This window comes from Stegodyphus dumicola, chromosome 2, assembly GCF_044657685.1.
Source record: "Stegodyphus dumicola isolate Sdum_Otavi_A_Nest chromosome 2, ASM4465768v1".
Taxonomy (NCBI): Eukaryota; Metazoa; Arthropoda; class Arachnida; order Araneae; family Eresidae; genus Stegodyphus; species Stegodyphus dumicola.
The window spans coordinates 148958858-148986355 of NC_140769.1; the positions used below are offsets into that span (position 1 = coordinate 148958858).

General features: G+C 31.6%; 1 protein-coding gene across 1 annotated transcript in view; it reads right to left on the bottom strand.

The window, feature by feature from the left end:
• LOC118204030 (uncharacterized) overlaps positions 1 to 27498 on the bottom strand; it is a 130157-nt gene that overhangs the window by 22644 nt on the left and 80015 nt on the right. The gene's annotated exons all lie outside the window — the stretch shown is intronic.

A 27498-nucleotide genomic window follows, 5' to 3' on the forward strand; every position in this document is an offset into this window, starting at 1 on the left:
CTTTACAATTCTGAATCAAGTGGGTACCAACCAGCTATATTGAATTAAATTTAATAGAATTGTAGTTTCAACAACTATGGTATCATTTATATTGTGCTGTATCGTCTCGTATGTATCTGTATTTCAAAATGTAGGCAGTACCACTACTATGTACAACATCTGAATATTTGCAATAACTTGAATATAAGCGCTTGTCGTTAAATAAGGCTTATGATACTGACTAGATCGGGTTTTAGTATTATATTTACTGTTCAATCCCTTAATCGCTGTTCATTGAATTCTCATGTATGCATTTTTTTGGCACCTGAAGAATTTGTGCCGAACATAATAGTAAAGTAACTGTACACACTAATAGAATTATAAATGCAAAGTTGTATAGTCTTGTATATATCTGTACTGTAATAGAGAAGGTAATAGAGAAGGTGGTATTACTGATCTGTATAGCATTTGAATAGTTGTAATAACTGTATCTAAGTATTTGTAGGTTAATGAAGTTGATGTTACTACTAAGTTAGGGTTTTTTATTATTATTATATTTATCTGTGCTGAATATAAATTTATTGGAATAGTAATTGTTTGTACTATAGCATCATAAATGCTGTATAGTATAGTGTAATGTATCAGTATTGTAAAAGAGGAGGTAGTATCACTGCTACGTTTAGTATTTGTAAAAATTATAATAAGGGTAACTAAGTATTTGCAGGATAATGAAGTTAATACTACAATCTAGTTAGGGTTGGTGTTGAAATAACTATTTACTCCAGTATTCACTATATCTTGAAGGCTATTGCATGCATCTTGTTTGTAAATGAATAATCTGTGTTGAATATACATTTAATAGAATGGTAACTGTATGTAATATAATATCATAAATACTGTGTTGTTTAGTCCTGTATATATTAGTGTTTTAAAAGAAAAGGTAGTATTACTGCTATGTACAGCAAATGTATAGTAGTGATAACTGTATCTAAGTATTTGCAGGTTGATTTTTGTATTCTATTCATTGTATATTCCATTATTAACTGTCTCTTGAACTCTCTTGCATGTGTATGTATATATACTATATATAATTTTTTTAAAATTTTATTTTATTTTATTTTTTCGTTTGTTACGGTAAGATGCATTTAGAGGTTTTTAGAATTAAAACTCTACGTCCTTTATAACTATTTAGGAAGTTCTTTTTGAAAAAAAAAAAAAAAAAAGATTTGGCTTAAAATTGACTGGTGTACCAACGTTTTCCTTGTATCCCTAAGACTAATGTTAAATTGTATGTAATTGTCTGAATAAGAAATGTCTTATAATTGTATATCTAAGATGTATGTTTATGTAGACTATTTTTCTGAAAACAGTAGTTGTAACCCTAGTCACAGGAGTTTTTATAGAACTGTGTAAAATTGCATGTCTGAAATCAATATTAATGTCTGAAGTATGTCGCAAAGGACTGATTGTAAATAGGCTGTGATAAATGTATGATTATTAAATAGGCTGTGATAAATGTATTAGAAGAAAAAATTGTAAATCCAGACTATGTATTGAAACCTCTGTTGCACACTAGCCTTGTCCGCCTATGTATGTCTTGCCGTCTGACCTACCACCCACCTCGGTTGTGGTGGAGCGGGTAGTACATAGCTTCCGGAGGCAGAGGCTTTAATCTGTGTAAGGCAGTCTGCTAGACTGCAAGGCAACGGAGCCCCTGTTCTCTGGTGTATAGCAATAGTATAGCATTATGAAATAAATGTATGACAATATAAATATACTACATAGTATTTAGTAAAGTTCTCATTAAACCTGTTGAAATTCAGTTTTAATTAAGACTATTACAATAAATTTCTTTTACTAAAAACTTTAAAAATTTTTTCAAAATTAAAATTATTTTTTTAAATTTTACTTCAAAAAATTTCTCGTACTTTATTTCAAAACATTTTCGATTTTTTACAATCCTTAATAGTTTAAAACCATTTTTTCACATAACGTTACAGTTAGCATTTTTACAATACCTGACAGTTAGCAACATTTTTGCAACAGAATATGCATTTTATATTACTTAATAGTTTACAGAATAGGTTTATAAAATAGATCTAACAGATAGCAGCTTAACACTCGATTTATATTAGCGCCGTCTATTTATAAAGTTTGTAGAAACATACTATTTAACATCACTTAGTTTGGCAAATGCTGCTCCAAAAACAAATATAGTTGGTGAATTAAATTAAAACTTACTATTTACTCGCCTTTTTAGTTTTATTGTTTTAGTATTATTTATGTATTTTTATAAATAATATCTAGTATCTTTTTGCTTTATATGTATAATTCGTGTTAGGGGAAGTTTTCTGTAGCAAGAGTTTCTAAATTACTTTGGTTTTCTAAAAAATTTAATTTTCTACTCTTAATTGACCTTTTTTAATTTTAATTTTAGTCATTTACTTGCTAATTTCTCAAAATTCCACTTGTTTAATTTTCTTTTTTGTAATTCACGGCATTTGGTTTTACTTTTGGTTTTGAATTTTACTTTTAACCTTGCCTATATGGATGACGAAACACGAATTAAATAATTGAAGAGATAGGTTTGGAAGCAACTTCCCCTTGATAAGTCGGTCTCCTGCCTGCTCAACAATTATTAACTTATGCGTTTTTATAAATTTTTTAGGATTAAAAAATTTTTTGGAATTATATATTTATTCATGGATTTTGACACTTGCACTTGATTTACATGTACTCTCAGAATTTAAAGGATATTGTAGATTAGTTCGCAGCAATAATTAATCATTTATTTGCTTGCAATTAAATTTCATTAACTTTTAATTTGCTTTTTACGAATGACAGTATAAAATAAAGATGTTATAAAATAACACAGGTAATAATAGGTCCGGACAATCAGAAGGCTTACATAAACTGATCGAGTGTTGTCCGGATCAAGGTTCTTTAATATACTAAGGTTAGGCCAGGAACGGAAAAAGCGTGCCATTGGTTGCTGGTAGTGACGTCACCCGGGAGACAAGACGCATCGGCCGACGCGTCTGCTACATGATTTTCGTAATGGAAGTAATGTAAACTAAAGCAAAATAATCATTTTAAATGTGGTAGATACACCGGAAATACCGGGTATATACTTTCCGATAAAGTATTTTGTTAAAGCAATGTTTATTTTATGCACAGAATTCGTACGAATGCTGAAAATAATTGTAAACATTAAATTCTTATCATAAAGGAAAGCATTAGGAAATGAAAAACGATATTTAAGTTAATTGAGGGAAATAAATATTGTAAAACAAGCTATTTTTCAATATTTTTCGTAGTATTGTTTGCACTAAAGAAATTTTGTTGAACAGAACACATGATGGTATAATTGCTAAGACCATGGTAAAAACATAATCAAAAAGTATTATTCTATTTAATTTCATTGCTCATGCATTTTTTTTAATACAAATGAACTTTGACATTCCATGAGAAATATATGATCGTGATTTTCAGTTTAATTTACATATCTCAAGTAAAAATATATATAAAATGATTTGACATAACAAATTCATATTTAAATACCATAAAATTCTATAAATTTCTTAATATTCGTCATTTATACTTTTAAATAGTATACTTATCACATTATTTTTAAAGTCACTTCATACTGATTCACTTCAGATTTTAGCAGAAGTGCATATATTTTCAGTATAATCTAAAAGTACTCTTATAATCCCTTACACTCCCAAGATTTCTATATAACATTTATCCTGACGTGATTATTTGCTATAGTAAATAATCTTCGATATTGGCATCCTATTCTTCCTTCCATACAATAAAAATGGAACAATTAAAATACATTTTCTTACACATATACGCACAATAATAAACTTGCCCTACACCTTAGTTTCGGCCCACCAGCAGCCGAGCAGTAAAGTCGATGAACACTGGTAGTTCGGTCCGAATCCCGCGAACGGGCTGGCTGCATGGGCATTTTTGTGGTTTTCCTCATGTGGAATGAGTATACGAGCCAGTTTCCCTGAGAAAGTCCTCCACGAAGGCATCACACCTATTACGCAGATAGCCCTAGTGTGCTTTACCATAATTAAATACACCACCACATCTTAGTTTTAATTCAGCCTGTACACAAATTAAATATTTTTAATGACTAATGTATTTTTAACAGGTTGTTTCTTAAAATACTTTTGTTATACTCAAAATATGTGTTCAATATTGAATTATTTTTCTTTCTCTTATAATTAAAAACAAGTTATATGGAATCAAAATTAAAACATATGCAGCAGTTAAATAACACTGAACAGAATATCTTACTTACTCTTTCGCTATTTGTATTCCAGCATTATACACAGATTTGTTTTCCTTCAGGGTCAGGTATGTGTAAGTTCACTTAGTTATATCAATTAAATTACATCAGACATATGCATCAGTTAAACAACATTGAAGGAAATATGTCGCTCGCTCATCGATGTTTGCATCATAGTGTGGTCGATAAATTGTTCTTTCTTCTGAAGCATGTATCAGTTTACTATGTCTCAATGCTTAACCCAGACATTGCTTCAATACATAGAATTACTTTTGGGATGTAAAGAAAGTAACCAAAGCATGTGAATTAACTTAGATAAGCAAATTTATCAACTAATCATTCAGGTAGTCACTATTGGTAAACACGACACTGAGATTAAATATCTCGTTATAAGTCTACTTCATAAAAGGAAAATTATGATAAAAAATTAAAATAGAAGTAAAATGAAAAATAAATGTAAAATTACATAAAAGTTATGTATGAAAACTACATAAATTCATTTAAAAAATAGTCAGTTATTTTATCTGGTTGTAAAGAAAGTTTTCCACCAAAAACGTTCTTCATAAAGCTAGAAAAAAAACAACAACATGAAGGTAGTATATATAGCACGGGTACAAATCACCAGACAAATCTATGATTCTCTGTCAACATTTTGGTAGTTTTTCAAAATCATCGACACATAAACTTGGTGGCCACGAGTTCAAAAGCAGATCAACTACATTTTGGACATCCTGCGCAGAATGGAAGATAGCACCAGCAAGATGTGGCTGCAGGTGTGATTAAGTAATCTCATGCAGTACCCAGTAATTGAACTTGTGCGTCAAATCTACGAGATACTTAGCGCAACTAATGGACATGGCACTAATGTCTAACTCTTCAACTTTCACTCTCTCGAGAGCATACGCAAGCCCTTGAGTGGTTACATATTGATATTCAACAAGTTCTCGTAGGTGGGCCTCATCAACATCAGTAGATTGGCCAGAGTGATCTGCTTCTTCAGTATCATAAGCCTTGTTTTTGAACTTTAGGTACCAAACCTTCAGTGTCATTTGATATAACATTAGCACATAAAGTTGTACACATGATTTGGCGAAATTTTGTAGCTGACTTTTTGCAAAAGAACTGGAAGAAAATTATAGTTCTAATCTGGTAGTGTGATAGTTCCATTTCACACACCTTGTACTTAATGGTATTTTTTTATAAATTTAAGAGCACACCGTTCTAAAGCAAGTCTTTCTTTTTCAAATACATTTTGCAATACAGTGTTCTAAAGCACGTTTCTTTCTTTAAAATGCATAATCTTTAATCATATATACAAAATATGATTCGAATTTCAAATCTTTCTTTAATCCTATATACGGAATATGATTAAATATGCCAATGTGAAATTTCGCGAAGAGGATATTTGAAGTGGCAGGATACTTTCATTAAAACTCGAAAGCTTACTTTAATTGTTGGGAAAGACATTTCATGTCATAAGAAAACACACATCTTTTTAATGCATGAAAAATATTTTCTGGTTCTCTGCTCCTTGAATGTCATAATCCTTGTTTTTGCATTTTCGGTACTAAATCTTCACAGTTTCATATGACATTACATTAATACCTAAAGTTTTACACGCGATTTGGTGACATTCTGTAACTGACTTTTTGCAACACAAATGGAAATAAATGATGATTCTATTCTGTAGTAGTTAAAATAGATGTAGTAGTTAAGTAAATGATTCTATTTTGGAGTAGTTAAGTAGATGATTCTAATCTGTAGTAGAAATAGTTTCATTTCAGACACCTTGTATTCGATAACATATTTGTTTTATACATTTCACAATACAAAACTCTCACAGTTTCATATGACATAACAGTAGTACCTAAAGTTGTACACATGATTTGGTGACATACTGTAGCTGACTTTTTGTAACACAACTATAGTAGAAATAGTTTCATTTCAGACACCTTGTACTCAATGATAAATGATATTTCTTTTACACATTTCACAACACAGTGTTTTAAAGCAAGTTTCTTTCAAACACCAAAATTGTTTGACAAAATATGATTAAATATGTCAATGTGACATGTTTGCGAAGAGGATTTTTGCAGTGGTAGGATACTTTCATTAAAACACGAAAGCTTGTTTTGATTGTTGGGAAAGACATTTCATGTCGTAAGAAGTCTCACATCTTTGTAATGCATAGAAAATGTTTTTTGGTACACTATTTTCTAGTACTATGCTTCTTGAGTGTAATAGTCCTTATTTTTGAATTTTCGGTACCAAACCTTCACAGTGTCATATGATATAACATTAGTACCTAAAGCTGTACATATGATTTGTTGACATTCTGTAGCTTACTTTTTACTACATATCTGGAAGTAAGTGGTGGTTCTAATCCGGTAGTGTGATAGTTCTATTTCTGATACCTTGTACACAATGATATTTTAATACAATTCACAACACACTGTTCTAAAGCAAATCTCTTTCTTTGCCAAAAATTGTTTGAGAAAATATTATTAATCCTTGTTTTGAGTCCTTGTTTAAGCGATAGTCCTTGTTTTTGAACTTTCAATATCAAACATTCACAGTCTCATATGATGCAACATTAGTACCTAAAGTTGTATGCATGTTTTGTTGACATTCTGTAGCTCCATTTTTGTAACATATCTGGAAGTAAATGATGGTTCTAATCTGGTAGCATTACAGTTCCATTTCAGACATCTTGTACTTAATGTTTCTTGTATACTTATATATAATAATTCTTGTATTCGCTTATAAATTTTACAACACAGTCTTCTAAAGCAAGTTTCTTTCTTTAATATGTCAAAAATTGTTTGAAAAATATTATTAAATTTGCCAATGTGAAATGTTTGCGAAGAGGATATTTGCAGTGGCAGAATACTTTCCCTAAAACACGAAAGCTTGTTTTAATTGTTGGGATCATGTCATAAGAAGCCTCACATCTTTGTAAATGCATGGGAAATGTTTTCTGGTACACTATCTTCAAACTCGACACTGTGTAGTAAAGAATCATATGCATTTGACTTAACTGGCAATGATTTCTTACACTCATTTTCATTAACATTTTGAACTTCTTCATCATCATCAATCGCTGTCCTGGCTGCTATTGAAAAGTATCTTCATATATGAGTAGGATGTAATATGAGGAGGAGTTATAAAGATGATGTAATCCACTTCTGTGCCTTTTTCATATCAGACTTATTTCTTTTCTTCTTTTTCATTTCTGCATTCAAATACCTCAAGCGTATAAATGTTCGTGTCTTAACATATATTTTAATGATTTCATTATGCACATCAGGAAACTTTTGTGCAATTTTTTTACACATAGTTTGCATAATGTTATTATTTCTTGAAAGACCATCTTTCCCATGTTCACTTACAAACACTACTTCAAATTGACTTATTTTTTTTAACCATTCCTCAGATGGAACAAGTAAACCACCACGAGAAAGCGTTTCTATCCAACCAACGTGTTCATCTGAAGGCAGATGGAGCAATTGTTCTGTAGGTGTTCCCAAAGAATGGTCATATTTTCTTCCACGGTAGGCTATGTAGCCTGCAAGGTACCGAAAACCCTCTACAGAGCAGTCAGCTGCAGGTTCACTTGCAAGGGTCAATCTAGAATTATCAAAAACAATATCCCTCATCTCAGTTTCACCATCTAACATCTTCAGAGCTTCAGTCATGTCAGGTAAAATATTACCAAAAAAGTTGGAAGTAATGTATGCATCTTCCTCCTCATCAGGAGCAACAGAAGATGTGTTAGAAAGTGAAATCTGGTAGGAATTATTAGTTAACAATAAAAGACGCATTCGATACTTCACGTCTACGGGCAGTGGATGATCATAGAAATGGCCAAGACCGCGGATTCGGGAAAAAAAATTTTCCAGGCAATCTTGATTTAGTCTGGAAGTTAAAAGGTATTTAACTCCTAATTGTTTCAAATCAGAAAATAACCCCAGCAGCAATGTAATCGACATCATAAATCCTTTCTGAAATGGTAATAGGTGCTTTGCCTTGCCCACTCTCATGTCTTCACAAAAAGCATAAAATTTCTTTAAGGTTCTCTCCTGGATTTCTTCATGTATCCCATACGCACAAGATAACACTGTATCAGAGACAGGTTTCCTGGAGTTAAGAATATCAAATGAATTATTCACTAATTCAAAAAAAAAAAAAAAAATGCAGTTTCCTCTTCTTCTGGTATAAGATAGCGGATACCTTGTGCAGTATGGTTTGAAAATAATTGCGCAGCTAAATGCACACGCTGGCGTTCATTACCTTTAACAGAAATGTGACTTACGGACAACTTTGGGCAAATTTTCACTTCTTTGCAATCCATCGATAACAATCTTTCGATAGGTTCTTTTGTAATTAATTTATTTCCCGGAAGCGTTAATCCGTCATCCAAAAAGTGATTACGAAGAAGTTTCAAAAGGTGTGGCACATCAGCAAACACCCACACACGTTTACTAGAGTCCTGGGGATGTGAAAAGCTGCTGTTAAGATGAGTAATCTGAAGTTTTGTCCACACAGCACGATTTCTACCACCCAAGTCAGCTACAGCTGTAACTACATAATATCCAATTTCTGCTAATGTTATTATTATATCTTTCAATATTTCTGCCGTCATTTGCGTATCAAAGTCGAAATATATTGGCTGCTTCCAGCTTGCAAGAAGTCCTCGCACCATTACTACTTGAACATTTCTATGTGGGCCAACAATCTTATCTTCTGCTTGGTCATAACAGATTCTACTATCCACGTTCATTTCATCGAATGAAAGAACACACATACATTCTTGGTCTGTCATCTGTAATGCCCCAGCACGCATAACATGAATTACATCGTGTAGCAAACCAGGAGAACAGCGAAATGAACAAGATACCCATCTCTTCAAAGTCGAAATGCTAGGAAATGGAAATCCCATTTTTTGTCTGAGATAGTTATAGCATCTTTTGGATACTGCCCTAAGTGTTGCAGATTTGCAAATGTCATCTGCATTCCACTTAACATATTTTTTATTTGACATGAGAAAGCGAATTTGATTGTCCGTAAAAATTGTCCCTAAAATTTTTTTAACTGCACTATGTACTTGTTTGCTTGTTACTTTCCTGTTCATTTTCTGATAGCTACGCAATTTTCTACGAGAAGCAGCAAGTTCAGTAAAAATAATTTTCTTTCGCATTTTCAATTGACTGCACAACACATTTAATCTCTTATTTTCCTTTTCTAAGATTTGCACACGCTCAACTAAATGAGATGTGTCACTGGATGCAAACTGAGTTACACAGTCTATCTTATCAGCTTGTAGTTTTTTCTTTTTGGGGGAAAGGGAAGCTAAATTTTCCAATGCTCGTTTCCTTGTTCCCCGAGCCTGACACCTGCTTGCTCTATCCCTTTTTAGCATAAATTTAGATGACTCATTCATGTTAGAAAACGTTTTCTCCAGATTAGGTTCAGTTTTTGAAGCACAACATATATACTTTATTGATGAGTTATTTTCACATGATGATGACGGAAGATGTAAAGTGGGAACAGCATTGGCTTTCAGCACCCTTTTAGGAGTTGAACCAAGCAATTCTGCCTTTAGATCTCGTACGTAGTCATCAGGTGTAAAATGAAGAGCACATATTCTGGCATTTTCGATGTTGAAATTATCTGCTCTTTTGCAGCGATTAGTCCATAACTTACGAAGTTCTGGATCACTTGGAAAACGATGGTATGTGATGCCTTGACTTTTAGTCTTCCTTCTATAATTCTGACACAACGCTATAGCACAACTTGCCATTTCCGACTACTTATAAAAGCAAATTAACAACACAAATCAAATGTATCACAGATCAAATGCAACGAATGTAAACAAACGCCGAGAACTAACGACTGTCACCCACATGACGTCATGCGCAGGTGGCATAATTTTCTCCCTGCACTACGCATCGCTCGTGGGCCCCCCCGGTCCGGATCGCGTATTTCCAAACCCTACCCCACTTTTCGAATTTTTGACGTCATGGACAAATCGACTAGTTTCGCCTGGATGGTAATTCTTGAGCATGCGCTGAAGGGCGAGAAGTAACATAAACAGAACTTTGGCTTGCGCTTGTAAACAGTATTAAGTATATTGTCTGAAAGTGTATTCGTTCATGTAATTGCATAATTTTACTGTTTCTGTAATAAGAAAACTTCATTCAGATAAAATTTATTTTAATATTATTATTATCTGGTTATAGGATTATACGAAATGCTGAATACTCTAGATACTATCGTAATCTTCGCATAACCTTTCACATTGGATTTTGCCGTATCATTTTAAAATTGTAAACGCAACGTATTAATTTTATTTAAAATGTATTTTCTCGATTGGCAACAACAGTTTTTTTTTTTTTTTTTTCAGAACGATAATAATTTGAACGGTAATGTTTTTTGAGCAGTAATGTTGACGGTAATGTTTCTGAATAAAGCAAGTATTTAACAATTAATGTTTGACGGAATGTGTTTTTAATAAACTAATTAAATGCTGACATTTCAGAGTGGGATAAACTAGAATTATTATCTAGATTTAACAACGTATTGCCTTAACGTACGCTAAGCCTAAACTGAATGCGGAAGCTCGCCAAAACTGAAAGTAGAAAGGTACGTGAATTTATAAACTTTTTATGTTATGTCTAAGTATTAAACGGAAAGAACTTAAGTATAATTATTGTATTAGTATTTGAAAATTGAAGTCTAAGATGGCTTATTTGGCAAGAGGCAAAAAATGTGATTTAAAAGAACTTGCTTTGGAACTTGATGTAGATGTCCCTTCTGATATTAAAATTGTAGGCTTAAGAGATATGATTTTGAATAGTAAGAATTATAACGAAGACTTTACTAAACAAATGCTAGATAGAATTATAAATGATCGTTTAGACAGGGAAAAGTTAGAAATTTTAGAAAAAGAAAAAGATAAGCAAAGAGCATTTGAACTTGAAAAATTGAAAATAGAAGCGGAAATCAGAAGTAGTAATGTAAATGATTCTGTTCCTTCTAATGTTAGTAGAAGTAATATTTGTGATATGAGTAAATTAATGCATAAGTATGATTTGAATGAAGGTGATATAAGTTTTTATCTAGTTTTATTTGAGAGACAGGCACGACGTATTGGGTTAGAAGAACAAAACTGGGTTTCTCAGCTGTTGGGTCTATTGCCTTATGAAATAACTCAATTAATTGCCCGTGAATCAGAAGAAAAAGCTAACGACTATAAGCACGTTAAGCAACTGCTACTGAGAAAATTTAAGTTAAGCCCTGAACAGTTTCGGCAAAAGTTCGTTGATCATATTAAAACATTGCGTAATACGTGGAAGGACTTCACGTTTGAATTAAAAAATTATTTTGAAGAGTGGCTTGCTGGATTAAATGTAACAGATTTTGACTCTTTAAAACAACTTATTATTACTGATCAATTAAAGAAAAGGGTCCCCGCTGCTATCCGAGACCATTTCATTGATGATTGGTCTAAATTCATTAATCCTGAAGAGTTGGCTGAAAAACTAGATGAATATGAAAATATTCGGGCAGGGATAAAAGTACTTCAAGTAGAAAATAAAACTTTTAGGCATAATTCTAAGCCCAAATCTGGTTCTAAATTTTATGAAGGATCCTATAATCAGTATTCAAGACAAAGAAATGTTAAAGATTCCATGCAGACAGATGGTAATTTCAAAGTGGGTTTTAAAAACAGTTTTGATAATAAATACAATCTGAGAGATAAATTTTATAAAACAGACGAAAGGAAAAGGGAATATAATTCTGGCATCCGCAATGAAAAGGGTGAGCCGAAATGCTTCAATTGTAATGATTATGAACATATAGCGACGGATTGTCCTCAGCCTAAAAAAGAAATTATTTGCAGGAAATGTAATGAAAAGGGTCATACTTTTAAAAGGTGTACGTCTAAGAATCCAGACTTGACAAATGTTAAAAATAATTTATCCGTGGACCAGAATTCAGGTGTTTCACCAGCTGTATATTTAAAGTATGCTCGCATCAATAATGGAGAAGAAATTACTGCAATCATAGATACGGGTTCTAGTTCGTGTTTATTGAAACAGTCTGCGGCTAAGAGACTGAATCTTATTGTAAAACCTGATGTGGAAGAATTGTTTGGCTTTGGGAACCAGAATAAACCAGCCACTAGGACATTGGGAAAAGTAACTGTTAACTTAGAGATTGATAATGTGGAAGGAAAGGACATTACAGTTCTAATTGTAGGAGATGAAACGCAACCATGCGACTTATTAGTTGGTCGAACATGGATTGATTTACCACATATTGCATACGCCAAGATAGGCAATACCTTGCACATACGCTATGCTAATGACTGCCCATTTTCACAGTTGCAAAATGATAGCAACAATCCGCGAATTAAACTGAAGGCTTCCCAAGAAACTCAAATCGAAAGTAATACGGTTAATTTCGTGAAAGTTAAAACTGATGAAATAAATAACGGTTATGTTTTAATAAGTGGATCGGAAGATGAGTTAGGCTCATTATTGGAAGTAATACAGGGAGAAACAGTGATACCAGTCACTAACTACAGCGATCGAAAACTAATTTTGAAAGAGAATCAATGTATCGGTAGAGCGGAAGTAGCAGAACTAGTTGAACCAAGTTCAGATCAGAAAACTGAAAATTCAAGTCAAAAGGAAATACTGATAATAAATGAAATTAAGAAGTTTAGGAGACCGAGTACTTTAGAAGAAATTGAAGTTAATAACAATATTATGCCAGAGAGAAAACAGGAAGTTTTACATTTGATAAATGAGTATCGAGATTGTTTTGCATTAAATATGGAGGAATTAGGGTGTACAAACTTAACAAAAATGGATATTAAAGAAATTGAAGGGAGTAAGCCTATTTGCATGAAGTCGTATGAAACCAATGCCGAAGAGCGTGCTTCTATAAAGAAGATAATAAATGAATGGAAGAAATATGGAATTGTTACTGAAACAAGATCTCCGTATGCTAGTCCAGTTTTACTCGTAAAGAAAAAAACAGGTGAATTACGATTAGTGATAGATTATAGAAAGTTGAATTCGCAAACTGTTAAACATAAATTTCCACTCAATAGGATAGATGATCCTCTTGAATGTCTTAGTGAGTGTAAAGTTTTCACTACATTGGACTTAGCTCATGGATATTTGCAGATTCCTTTAACTGAAGAAGCGAAACTGAAAACAGCTTTCATCACTCCAGATGATACTGGTCAATTTGAACGTATGATCTTCGGGTTAGCTAATGCACCTGCAGAATTTCAGAGACTTATGAATCAAGTTTTAGGTCCATTGCTTAATAAAGAAGTATTGTGCTATTTGGACGACATATTAATTCCGGCTAAATCTTGGGAAGAAATGATGGAAAAACTTAGGAAAGTGTTTGATAGATTGAGAGAAGCAATGCTGACATTGAAACTGACAAAATGCGAATTTGGAAAAGATGAAGTTGAGTATTTGGGATTTCTAATAAAATCAAATGGTATGCAACCTGGACCAAGAAAAGTACGAGCCATATTAAACTTTCCTAAACCAACCAATGAACATGAAGTTAAACAATTTTTAGGTCTTACAAGTTAGTTTAGAAAGTTTGTACCGAAATACGCAGAGAAAGCTGAGCCGCTAACGAGACTGACGAGGAAGGATGAAACATTTCGTTGGAACGAAGATCAGCAAGAAGCATTCAGTACTTTAAAGGATCATTTAACTAATGAACCAATACTAGCATTATATAATCCCGAAGCAGAGACTGAAGTGCACACAGACGCGAGCAACAAAGGACTGGCAGGAATGCTGTTGCAAAAAGGTGAAGACAGAAAGTGGCATTTAGTTTATTGTGTAAGTAAAGGAACAACAGAAACAGAAAAGAATTATCATTCAAGCAAATTAGAATTAATGGCTATAGTTTGGACCAGGACTTAGAAGAGAAGGGCTAGCTCATAGAGATTTTCCCCCTGAAGCAGAAAGTGAAAAGTGATGACGTAGCCATGATGACGCTGAGCGCGCCAATATAATTCACAGCTTGGAAATTAGCGTTTTTGAACCAGCGTTTAAAATGAGCTGTGTGTGAAAGATAGCTATAATTTGGAAGAGGCAATGTTACTGCTTTATGAATTTTAGACTGAACCATTAAAAAATTTAATAATACTTACTCAATTTTAAAATAATAGATAAAATGTGCTACTCTTTTAACATAAAGTTCCGTGGTTTTTTTATTTTTATTTGCAGGTTATTTTATTTAATGCACGTTTATTTCTAATCATTTCTTTATTTGAATGCTAACTGAGAGAATTTTTATGCTGCTCCTAAGATAACTATAATAGCAGCTATTTAAATTTACTCAAAAAACAACTTTACATTGACATAGGTTTAAACATATATGACATATATGGCAACATTTCTGCTAACCTATGTTTTATTTTTTGCCTAATTGTAAATTTTACATTGTTATAATTCTCTTCCGATTCAATATAATAGATATTTTTTAAATAATTTTGTAATTTATACTTATATCTATATTACAATTAAATGTATATAAGATTGTTACCTTAATTTTGACAAAATAGCTTTATTCAGAGTACCTGAAACAGTTATTTAATTTTTCGAAAGTGTGAGTAAAGGAAACAGGTCTTTTTATGCCAATTACTTTGATGTTTTGTACTATTATATTTTATCTAGAATGCTAATCTAGCACAAAATCTAATCAATAATTAGTTACAAAGGATACAATAAGAATAACTTAAGTACTTTACAAAATTATTTTGTTAAATACTTGTTATTCTTGTTGGTACTATTTTGGTACTATTCATAATACCGAAGAGGCCCACCAGCGGCCGAGCGGTAAAGTCGCTGAACACTGGTAGTTCGGTCCGAGGTTCTAATTCCGCGAATGGGCTGGCTGCATGGGTGTTTTCGTGGTTTTCCCCATGTGTAACGTGTATACGAGCCAGTTTCCCTTAGAAAGTCCTCCACGAAGGCATCCCTCCCCTTAGGCAGATAGCTCTAGTGTGCTTTGCCATAATTAAATACACACATACAGATAATACCGAAGATATTATCGATTAACTCATAGAAGTCAGATGCTTTCTGATTTCCTGTGGGGTAGAGTATACCTTTTGCGGAACTTTTTGAAAATAATGTTTTCTCTGGAGCGACTTTTTGCCTCTCGTTTCCCTTGACCATTAAATAATTTGGTTTTAGTTTGTGACACAATTTGATTTCTTCTCAATCTCTATTTAAAACCTCTTTAATAATATCAAAATTTAAAACAGTTACATCTTCTAAAACAAATCAGCAGAGTTTTCAATCTATATGCATTTCGTCGAAACTGAGAACGCATATTTTTTTCTACAGAATACAAATATTCGCCTCTTTTCTTCTTTAGAGTAAGAACATTACTTTGAATTCTTGGACTACACTAAAATTTAGAAAACACTAAAAAATAAAATAAACACAATTTCTTTAATTTGATAACACTAGGTAAAGATATTCCAATTTTTTTTCTTTCCAAAAATCATAGCTTTAAGATGACAGAGCTCTTATGACGATGCTACGTGAAATATTTTCACTAGTCCACCTGATTTTTTTCTTCTTTTTCAGTAATGCATTAATCTGCGTCTTTATAAAAATAGGCTTTAGACATTTTTCCAAATTCTCCGATTTGTGCTCCCCCCCCCCAAATTTCGCTATTTGAGATTTTAATTTCTGATACCAATTTCTGTCTAGATGTCGTCCACCTTCTTGGTCGCTGAACAAACATTCTAAAATTGTTCTTTTCTCTATTTTTCAATACAATTTAATACAATTTTCTAAGGATATTATTTTGTTCTTCAAATTATCAATGCATTCTTGTTTATCCTTAAACATTCAGGATGATCTACATTTTCATTTGTGAGTTTTATTTCAAAATCATTAAAATTTGATTCATTATTGTCATCATCAATTTCGATTTATTATTGTCATCATAGTTTACTTTCGGCACAGCATTCCATTCCAACAGTTTCTTTTTGTGGCTATCCAAACAAGCGATTTTTCATATCATCTTCATAAACACTGCATAGAAAATGTTCGCTGCAAATTTTCCCGCTCTTTACATTAATAGAAACTTCTCTTTGACATCTGTGTATCCATACTTTTTTCAAAAGCAAACTCTCATTTGGATCCTTTGGTCCCATGAAATAAAATATCTCACCCTTTCATACTTCTGTAAGTGCTACGGCACGTTACTGCAGCGCAAAAAGCCATATTACGTAAACGATACTTTACAATATAGAATTTAAAATAAAAACTGACTAAAATTACATATATATAAATTATTTTAAATATATACATTATTAGAAAACAGATATATATATTATTAAAATTAATTTGGGATATGTAACCTCTAGAAAATCGTTTCGCAGCTCAATGAAAATACTGTTTTAAACGCGGGAAATCAGGACAGATGGCATCACAGTGACGTCAGGTTATTGCCTGTTACGTCCCCCCATTAGGCTCGCGTCGGCGAGGAGTCGAACAAAGAAATGAGCTAGCCCTTCTATTTATCCCTGGTTTGGACTTTGACACGACTTCGACAATTTTTAATTGGAATCCGATTTACGGTAATTACAGACTGCCAAGCTTTAGTTTATTTAAACGCGAAGAAAACTTCAAATCCTCAGATAGCAAGGTGGAGTAATCTGATCCAGGAATACAATCTTGAAATAAAGCACAGGCAAGGCAAAAGAATGAGTCACATAGATGCATTGAGCCGATCGCCAGTTGATCAGCCAGAGGAAACTTTAGACTCTATAATTGAAAACAACTTGGAAGTTTGTTTAACGCTAACGATAGATGAACAAATTCTTATGATTCAGCATTCAGATCCAGAATTACGCAAATTAATAGACATTTTAAAGAAAAAGATAAATGATAGAACGAATGCAGAGAAATATGTAACTGAAAATTAGGTCTTGAAGAATAATCGATTGTTTCGTAAAGTGAAAGATCAGGAAAAGGAGAAATTGTTATATGTCATACCTAAATCGATGAGAAAAGGTATTGTAGTAAAATTTCACGATCTTTTGGGACATTTTTCAGCAGACAGAACTGTTGCCAAAAATCAAGGAATCATACTGGTTTAAAGGAATGAAACGATATGTTATGCGTCACATTTCAATGTGTTTCGAATGCCTAGTAAATAAAATGCCTAGTGGTAAGAAACAAGGAGTACTGCATCCAATTAGACCTGGTAGAAGACCTTTTGCAATTATACATATAGATCATTTAGGACCATTCGTAAAAAGTTCAAGAGGAAATACAGAATTATTTGTAATAATTGATAATTTTACGAGATTTACACGCTTATATCCTATGAAAAGTACTGCAACCAAGTATGTGTTAGTTGCATTGAAGAGTTTTGTAGATGATTTTGGGTTACCAGAAAAAATTATCAGCGATAGAGGAACATGTTTCACAGCGAAGGAATTTCGAGAGTACTGTCAAAATAATGGAATCAGTCATACACTCAATTCAACTCAGCATCCAAGTGGTAATGGAATGGTGGAAAGAGCAAATCGAACAATTTTGGCTACGATTAAAACGAGTATGGAAAATCCGAATCAGAGAGACTGGGACAAAAAGATTAAGGAATGCAAAAGAAATCTAAACAATATGATAAATAAGACTACAAATAAAACTCCTTTCGAAATGCTTCACGGTTATTCACCAAAATTTAAGGACGGATTGATGAGGATGATTACAGATGAAGACGCAGATGAATGGGAGAATCCAGTAATCTTACAGAATGAAGCTAGAAAGAGAATTGAAGATATGCAGATGAAAATGAAAGCAAATTATGACAAGAAGAAAAGTAATTCTTTAACATTCGAACGAGGAGAAATAGTAGTTATGAGAAGAGTACCTAAATCAACTGGAGAATCAACCAAAACACAACAAAAGTATCGAGGACCTTTGGTAGTTACAGAAGTTTTACCAAGTGATACCTATAGAGTGACTCAATTAGAAGAGAAGGTGAAAGGACATTTCTTTAGTACGACAGCTCATGTGAGCCAATTAAAGTCATGGCAGTGTCAAGCTGAATCAGAAGAAGACGATGATGATGGTGATGACATTAGTGTTACTGGGGATAACGATAACAACACGCCGCATATTACTAAAACTAGGACACGGAAAAAGAATAGAAAACGACGGTGAATCTATATGACAGCTAAAGACTTTCGAACTATAAACATTAATATTACAGATTTAATTTTTTTAAATATAAGTTCTTAATGTTCCGAGGTCGTAACTAAGTCAGGATGCCCGAACGTAAACGCAACATATTAATTTTATTTAAAATGTATTTTCTCGATTGGCAACAACAGTTTTTTTCAGAACGATAATAATTTGAACGGTAATGTTTTTTGAGCAGTAATGTTGACGGTAATGTTTCTGAATAAAGCAAGTATTTAACAATTAATGTTTGACGGAATGTGTTTTTAATAAACTAATTAAATGCTAACAAAATATATTGTATAATAAAGATTAAATCAAAGCAAATTACTTTGTTAAAGATGTGAATGTTCTAACTGAATTTTTTTTATCACTTATTATTTATTTCCTCTTTGGAAACATATTCATATTTGGCAAATAATTATCTCCGCTGAAAATTTTTTGATCGTTTCAAAACTATATTTGTCAATAATGTAATAAAAACTCACTAATCTAGTGCTTCATAGATCAATATGACAACGAATTCAAAATGTTTTAAAGACCATTCTTTAATCTTTATTTTGTAGTAGATGCAACTAATGTCACGGAGAAAAAATATTTCAATAAAAAAGTTCTTCATGTTTAATTCAATAGCAAAATTATTTCTATTTCAGTGAGAAATCCACTTTCAATGCTTAAATAACAGACAAATGTAAGATAAGCATTTTAGAAGTTTTAAATATAAGCTAAAGGTTTATTGTACAATTTTATGTAAGAAACGTAATAATTTACTTTCATTCCTTTTAAATCGGCATATTAGTTTCCAATCAACTAAAATTTTTGGCAAGTTAGAGACTTAACTTAACACACAATATTCCGTCACTTAAAATGTCAATTAATTGTTCTTTTTCATTTAGAGATACATTGGAATTGAAAATACCAAAGGCAAAATGGGTCACAGATCCAACCTAATTCCTTATTTGGAAATTTTTCAAAAAAATTTCTGTCAATTTTATCATATGTTGTTTTAAACAAGAAATCTGTATTATTTTCTTTAGTAAATTGTGAAAAGCATTTTGAATCCTGAAGGACTATTAGTTTCGTTTTGGCATTTTGCGTCGGACGGATAAATGTCGGTTCACTTTTCAAACTGTTGCCATAAAATGTTAGAGTCCTGCATTATATTTGAAGAAATTAAATAATGAAAATCTGCGTAAATGTATGTATATTTCTCACATTGTCATAAAATAACGGTACATAGAGTCATCGAATTTTGAATAACGTAATCCTCCAACGAATATGAGCATGTGGAAAACCAAATTTGAAATTTGAAATTTGTTTTATGATCGATTTCCTGTTTTTTAAAACTTTGACGAATTTTTGATTAACAAACTCAAGGATTTCAAAGCGAGCAATGGCAACGTTGTGCAGAAAAAACATTTTTATCTCCAGCGCGTGAGTCTCTGTATCGGAAATTCTAAAGATATGCTCGTTTTAAAACTATTTTGCGATATTGCTGTTGCACTGGATCTTATGGTTTAAGTGCGAGGAACATGATATTTAATAAAGAAAGGTAACACACAAAATGTTAAAAAACGCCCCTTTGGACGTAATTTAAAATCTGAAACATTTCAGATTTTTTTTTTTTTTTTTTTGTTCAATGATCCTTGCCAAAGTATTGGCTTAGTTTAAAAAGCTTATATTAATACAAACTGCAACACAGTGTGTCTAGGTAAGATTATTTGTTTCAAAATGTCTGTTAATAATTTCAAATATTTTCTCTCCAGTTGCTTTTCCTTCCCAAATATTACAACATAAAAAATATTCTACTGCGTCGTTTTCAAAAACATATCTCACATAAACGATGAAATGAAACATTTTAGTAATGTCGGTAGTTTCATCAAGTTTTATAGTAAAGACTGGATTTTGTATTCTATAGTGTCTGATATGACAAAAATTTGGTAAGAAACGGTATCTTTTTTTTTATGCTATTGTTTTTAAATCGTTACTATATTTTTCTGCGTGCATAAATGATGTCATTTTAATTGCTGAAGGAAGAAAGAGCGATTCTCCAATTGTATGAGGTTTTAAATTTTTTGCAATTAAATATGAAACTTTTAAGGATGCCTGTAAATCCTTCTCAGGAACTATTGTATATTTTTTCAAAAATACATTTTAATTTTTCATTCTCTCAGCTCATTCCTTAAAAAAATTCTTCAGATTTATTTACTTAATCTTTATGTTTAGTTTCTGAGGTACTTTTCAGTTTCACTGGCGCAAATCTCGCCAAGCAGACTTTGTTGACGACAACATACAATATACACATAAAAAAAAAAATGTTAACAAACGTTAGTTCTAAGAATTTTTTATTTTGAAGGCACAAACATTTTAATATCTTTTAAAATTCTGTAAAAAGCCAATAAATAAAGATAATAAATTTGTAAAAAGACATTAAGAATTTACTATGTTTTCATGGTTCAACATCTTGATTCGCCGGTTCGTATCACGTAACACCACGTGATCTCATCTCACGTAAACTACGCTACAAAAATCTAATTCTCTCAGTAATTATCTACATTAATTTCAAGTTAAATCTTAATTTGGAATACAAGTTTAAATGCAAGAATTATTTCAATTCGTACAAATAGCTTACTCAGAAATTATGTAAAACCGCAGTGCTTTACTTCGCTACTGCATTCTCATTAGAATTGATGAATTTAACCCATCATTTTGCCTTTGGGTGAGTGGCGTGATTGCGGTCTAATTGTTTTAATTACCGTGAATGGTCTTGGGGCATAAATTTTAATTATCTTGTAAAAATTCTATGTAGTTGTATGCCAGTATTGAAAGAAACAATCTGATAAGAAATGGCTGCGACTTGTTTCGAAAATGAGGCGGAAAACATTGGCAGTGAAGATATTCCGTTTGGCATCAGTAGTACCGTTGTTGGCGACTTTATTGTTTGCGGCGGCAAAACGGGAAAAGTACCGTTTCTAAATGTATTTTTAATTTCGCAGGTTTCATGCTTTCCATTTGCCAAGTTTTCACTGCATTTAACACACAATGGATATTCTTTTTCCATTGATAATGCAACATGTAAAACAGTATCAAATAAACTCTTAATATTTACTAATTTTTTTTTTTTGAGAGCTAATGGTTAAATTTTTGTTTGCATTTTCATTAATAGTTTTTCTCTAAGTTTATTTGATGTTGGTGCATCCATCCCATTTCTCTTACAAGAGATTTTGGGCCATTTAACCATCATGAACAAAATTGCAACTAAAATAAAACTGTTTTTATTATCCTTCGAGACACTACTGAATTTTCCAATGCTTAGGAAATGTTATGTGCTTACTTGACAACAATTTTGATTAGAAATAAGAAACATAGTTTATAAATGATGCATATTACAGTTACAAATTGCATGCAAGACACTACTAAGATAGCCGAAAAAACTACATCTTAGCTGCGCATATGCAATTGCTTTGAAATTTGATTCGAGCTGTTTGGAAATCATGAAACATAACACATAAATCAAGTGGAAAGCAATAAAATCAAAATTAAAATATGGAAATGTTTAATTTAAAATTCCTGGCAAATGTTAAAAAACATCCAAAATTCTCTTCAAATTCCGTATATCTTTTATTGTCAAATAAATTTCTTTGAATTTGGTGACCCCCCACAAATTTGTTCATGACTCCCAGGTTAAAATTTTGTAAAAAAACAATACAAGTTATCAATTGCATTTTGAAGGGAGGAAAAAAATGATTTGTCTTCAACAGAACAGCATGCAATGAAGTATTTTCAAATTTACGGGAAAATACGACTTATGTGAAAATTGATAAACATTGGCTGTCCAATGTGAAAAGTCAATTACGGTTTAATATGTTATGTTCATAGCTTGTGTATTTTGATTATCTAACTAAATACAGAATGATCCGTTCTTTCAAACTTCTGCTGGAATAACTGCTAGAATATCTATCCCATTTCAGATGAACAGAAAGCAAGTGTTGTATTCTTATTCAACAATTACAATACTCTTGCATAATACTTACAAGGAATAAAATTGGTTATTTAACTAAAGTGCAGTCAATTTTATTTATTTACGTGAATGATGTATCACACAATGCTGTGTAGGCTGGTGACCTAGCGATGATGACTCAAAATGCATCTTTGCATTCAGGCATACACTCCTTACAAGAATATAACCATGCACTGGAGTCCTAGCTTCAGCAGGTACATTTTGTTGTGCTGTGCAATCTCTGTGGGTCCTAAATTCTAAAAACTTTTCACTCCTAAATTCCAAAAATTTTTTTACTTGATATTTCTGTAAATTCCAAAATTTGCACACCTGCCATAACTGCACTGGCTGTGGCCTCAGTTATCCAATGTTCCAACAAATATTTGATTTTATATTAAATATTTGAATTACAATATTTGATTTTATATTAAAGATAATATAAAATCAAATATTGTAACGTTATTTTAGACCAGACTTTCTTAAACTGTAGATCGCAACCCCCATCTACAACAGGGGGTCGCAAAAAATTTTAGCAGTTTTGGTATTTCTTAAACTTAATATAATAATTTTACAATTACCCAATATTTTTACACAATGTATCTGAAAATAGATAAAGATAAGACAATACAGACAAAGAGAAAAACAAAAATGTTTCAACGCATTCTGTTTATAATATAAATGTTCATTTTACTTGCTTTGCACGTGACGCTGTCATTTCGTCTGTTACTTAATTAAAATCACATTGTTTTATGTCTTAAAATGAGAAATTAAAGATAATGACCTAAAACTGCAATACTATCTTATAATACAAGTGGAAAAATTGACAGTTTCAATCGCGCGTGTGTCAGATTTTTGCAATGCTTATGGGGTCTCACAAAATTTTCATAAATATTTTGGGGACGTGGAAAAAATCTATGATAAAAAAAGGGTCACGACTGAAAAAAGTTTAAGAAGGCCTGTTTTAGACCAATCAGTTTCCTGACGCCAACCCATTTTTTTGCCTGTTTTGTTTCTCAGCCGAATAATGTTTCTGTGGGAATTTTTCTATATTTTTACTGTTTCAGCTGAATGGAAAAACACGCTAAAATGTTTCAAAGGACTATTAGGGGAAGAGAATCAAATATCCCACATTATTATTATCCCTATTTATCTCCTGTTTTGATTCTGAGTTATGTTTTTTGATAGAATTTTTCCATATTACATACTTCAGTTCAACAAAAAATCAACTTTTAAAATATTGAGGAAAAGCATGTACTAAAATGTTTCAAAATGAAAATTTGGGATAAATAAATATATAAATTAGTTTTTTCTAGGAGTGTAGGAGTTCTTATATATAGTATATAAAGAAATTTAGAAACAACTTTTCACAAAGACAAAAAAATTGAAGTTCAAATGATCTTCATAAAATCCTATAAATGTGGAACAAGAATAATTTAAAATATAAAAATTAACACGTTGACTGCCGCGTGCATTTTACGTGATTTGCGCATGACGCCAACTTGAAATTTTTATTATGCGATATATATTATGTTGAAATATTATCTACAGAACATAATGTTATATAATTGTGCTTCATGCTGGCGGTCACCAGCGACCTTCAAACATCTGTAGACCATTTTTGTGATTTATAATTTAAATTTTTGCGATTTATTATTCTTCAAACCATTATAGTAACAATGGTACTATTTAAACATTTATCAGTATCAATATTTATTTTAATTATGTATTTTACTATTGGTCGCGTTGCCAGTCGCACCCACGGCGCTGTAGCCAAGTCGAGTGCAGGTCACCGGTGACCTCCACGGCAGTCAAAATGTTAAAATAAACCATCACAAGAAAAACCAAAAAGTAGTATAAAAGAACAAGAAAGGTGAGGAATCCAACCAACTTTAACATAATATCGTCAAGAGGAGGTATGTCGAATTTAATTATATTTCCCCTTCTAAAACAAAATCCTTGCTTTTCTGTATCCAGAATCAGCTGATGAACCATTTCAATATATTTTTTATCTTAATAGTTCACTAAAAAATTCTAGTCCTCCTCAAAGCGAAGGAAAATCATTGAAAATGTCTTCTGATTTAAAAATATTTTTCTAGTCTAAAAAGAATCTAAAAAAAAAAAAAAAAAAGAAAGAAAAAAAAAAAAAAAAGAAAAAAGAAAGAAAGAAAACATGCCCTTAAAAATGTAGAAAAAATTAAAATCCTGAAGTGGAAAATCTTTGAAAGTTCAAAATAATTTTAACACAAAACTTCACTAGAACCTCTTATCAAACAGCAGTAGCAAAGGAAAATGGGGGGGGGAGTAAAATCATTAAAAATATTTTCCAATTTAAAAAGATTTTACTAGTATAAACAGGATTTTATCAAGTTAATTTGAATTTAAATTTTTATTCTTTCTGAAAAATTGGTTCTAAATTTCTTTCTTTATATATTTACTGATCAATTTTTAGCAGCATAATGCACAAAAATTTTTGGAAGGATTATAAATTTTCCTTTTAAAAAATTATTTGTATATACCTAGTCCAAACACATCTGTATACAGTGGAATAAGTTTAACGTGAAAACGCTTAAGGCGAAATATCGGTTAACACGAAATAATGCAACGGTCCCGACAAACTACTATGTATTTTCATGCAATTTGTTTCTCTTAACACGAAACAAAAATCGCTTAACACGAAAAGATATCCTTTCTGGAAATGAACAAAATACAGAAAACACTGGCATCGCTGGCGAGATTTAAGCGGGGTGTGAAATGAAAGAGAGGTGGTTTCACATGTTTCGTAGAAAAGAGGCTAATTTGGCTTTGAAATACCCTCGGAATAGCCTGTGACACGAGCCAGTTTTGTTTATCTACGGTACTTTCGCCTTCCACGTCTAAAAACGCCACACAAACATCTCATCTCTCATCAGTTAGCTTTGGAATTCAGTGATGAGTACATGGCAGTGTGAGTAAAAATTAGTGAGTTTGGCTCATATGTTGCACTGCATAGAATTCAGCGACTCCAAGGATGAATGAAAATTATTTTCATTACACACAATTCTCAAAAGTATCAGATTCTTCGGCGCCGAAAGAAATGGAGAAGTAGGATATTGAAACTGAGCTGACACTTAATGAAATGTTTGAGAAAGTTTATTAATGCACTGTCTACTGTACTATCGGAAGAATTTGTTGCAGTAGTTTATGATAATGTGTGTACAGCTCCAATTATGGCAGACAAAGTTATTTTGGAGTTTGTTCAAAGCTAAAAAATTATCATTGATGCAAATTCTGATGACGAAAATAAAATGAATAATGCAGTTCCTGTTCCCACCTCATCCGAAATGAGGAACATCATAAAAAGTATGGACAGTTATTCAGACGCACATTCCAATGGTGAAATGAATAACAAAATGTTTGACATTGAACAATTTGATGCTAAATAAGACAATGCAAAGAAAAATATCAGATTATTTTCCCAAAACTCAATAAATGTTTTGTTTTTCAAAAACTTGAAAATTTTGTATTAAATTCCATTAAGTTCTTGTGGATGTTTTAGTTTCATTGGTTTTTATTAAATACATGCATATATACATATCTATGTAAATAAAATGTACTCTAATAAGCTTAATTTTGTTGAATATATACTTTTTTTTTTTCTTTTCAATATTCTTTAACACGAAAAAATATTTCAGTCCCCTCAGTTTTATGTTAAATGATTTTCACTGTATATCTGTTGCACATAAATCCCTTTCTTACGTAAAATATAAATGTATGTATAGAATAACTAAATAAATTGTAAAAGAAGTTTAATTAGCAACTATGAAATCTTAAAAAAGTACATAGTATGAAATTTATAATGGCAAACATTAAAAATATATGAAAGTAAATAAAATTTAAATTATAGAATGTACTTTATAAAATTGATAATAAGTGGTTAAAAATATATTTTTTAATTACTTCAAACATGGAAGTTATTTGGCAGAGATTGTTGGATATAAAATTACTACTTCAAATTTTCAGATTACTATTGTTCATATTTAAAGTCTCAACTTGCAGTCTTAATCCACATAACAACCATTGTAAAATTCACCCGTTATCATATTCCAAAGATCAGCAGCATACATTTTTTTTCAAAATCGTGCATAATATTAAATATTGGCTTTTGATAGTCAAGTTGATACAAATAAGATGAACTGTTTTTATGATTTTAGACTAGTAGTTTATTCTTCCATTCACTTATTACAATATTTCATTTTTTATATGCTCGGCTATCCAAAATTTCAAGAGCTTTCCGGATATATTTTTTTTTTTGTTGAGTTTTTACTGTACAATCATTTCAGTATTTACATCGTCAAATTTGCACAGACACATACTTGAAATGAATTTACTTTTACAGCTAAACACAGGAACTGGAAAACGAAAAAGTACTTATTCGGAGATTGTATTTCTTTTTCGTTCATGAAAACCAAAGTTCATTACACAAACATGCATTCACACTGCACAAGCATGTATGGAAATTCTTAATACATTTAGTAATCCTGATAACTGATTACGCATTTAGCAAATAAATCAGAAAATATTTTAATGTATAACAAATGAATAAAGTAGTTAAGCTTTTATAAAGCAGAGCATAATACCACAGTTACGAAGATATTTAATGTTATAAAGTTGGACTTGGAATGTAAATATCGATTGTAAACTACTACTTTTCGTGCAAGAAGGATTACAAAACGGGAAGCATTACAAGATGAATCAGCTGAATACTTATTTATTATACTTCTGAAGAATAAAAGCAACTGAGTATTTACCATACGTTCATTCGTATATACAAATTAAGGAATAAATCCAGTTTAAATTACTGAATTAATGTCAAAAACTGATATTAAATGTAATGTTTATGAACAAAATAAACCAAAATGAAATGAAACAGAAACACATGCAATAACCACACACAAATTTCCGTAAGATTGCAACTGTAAACA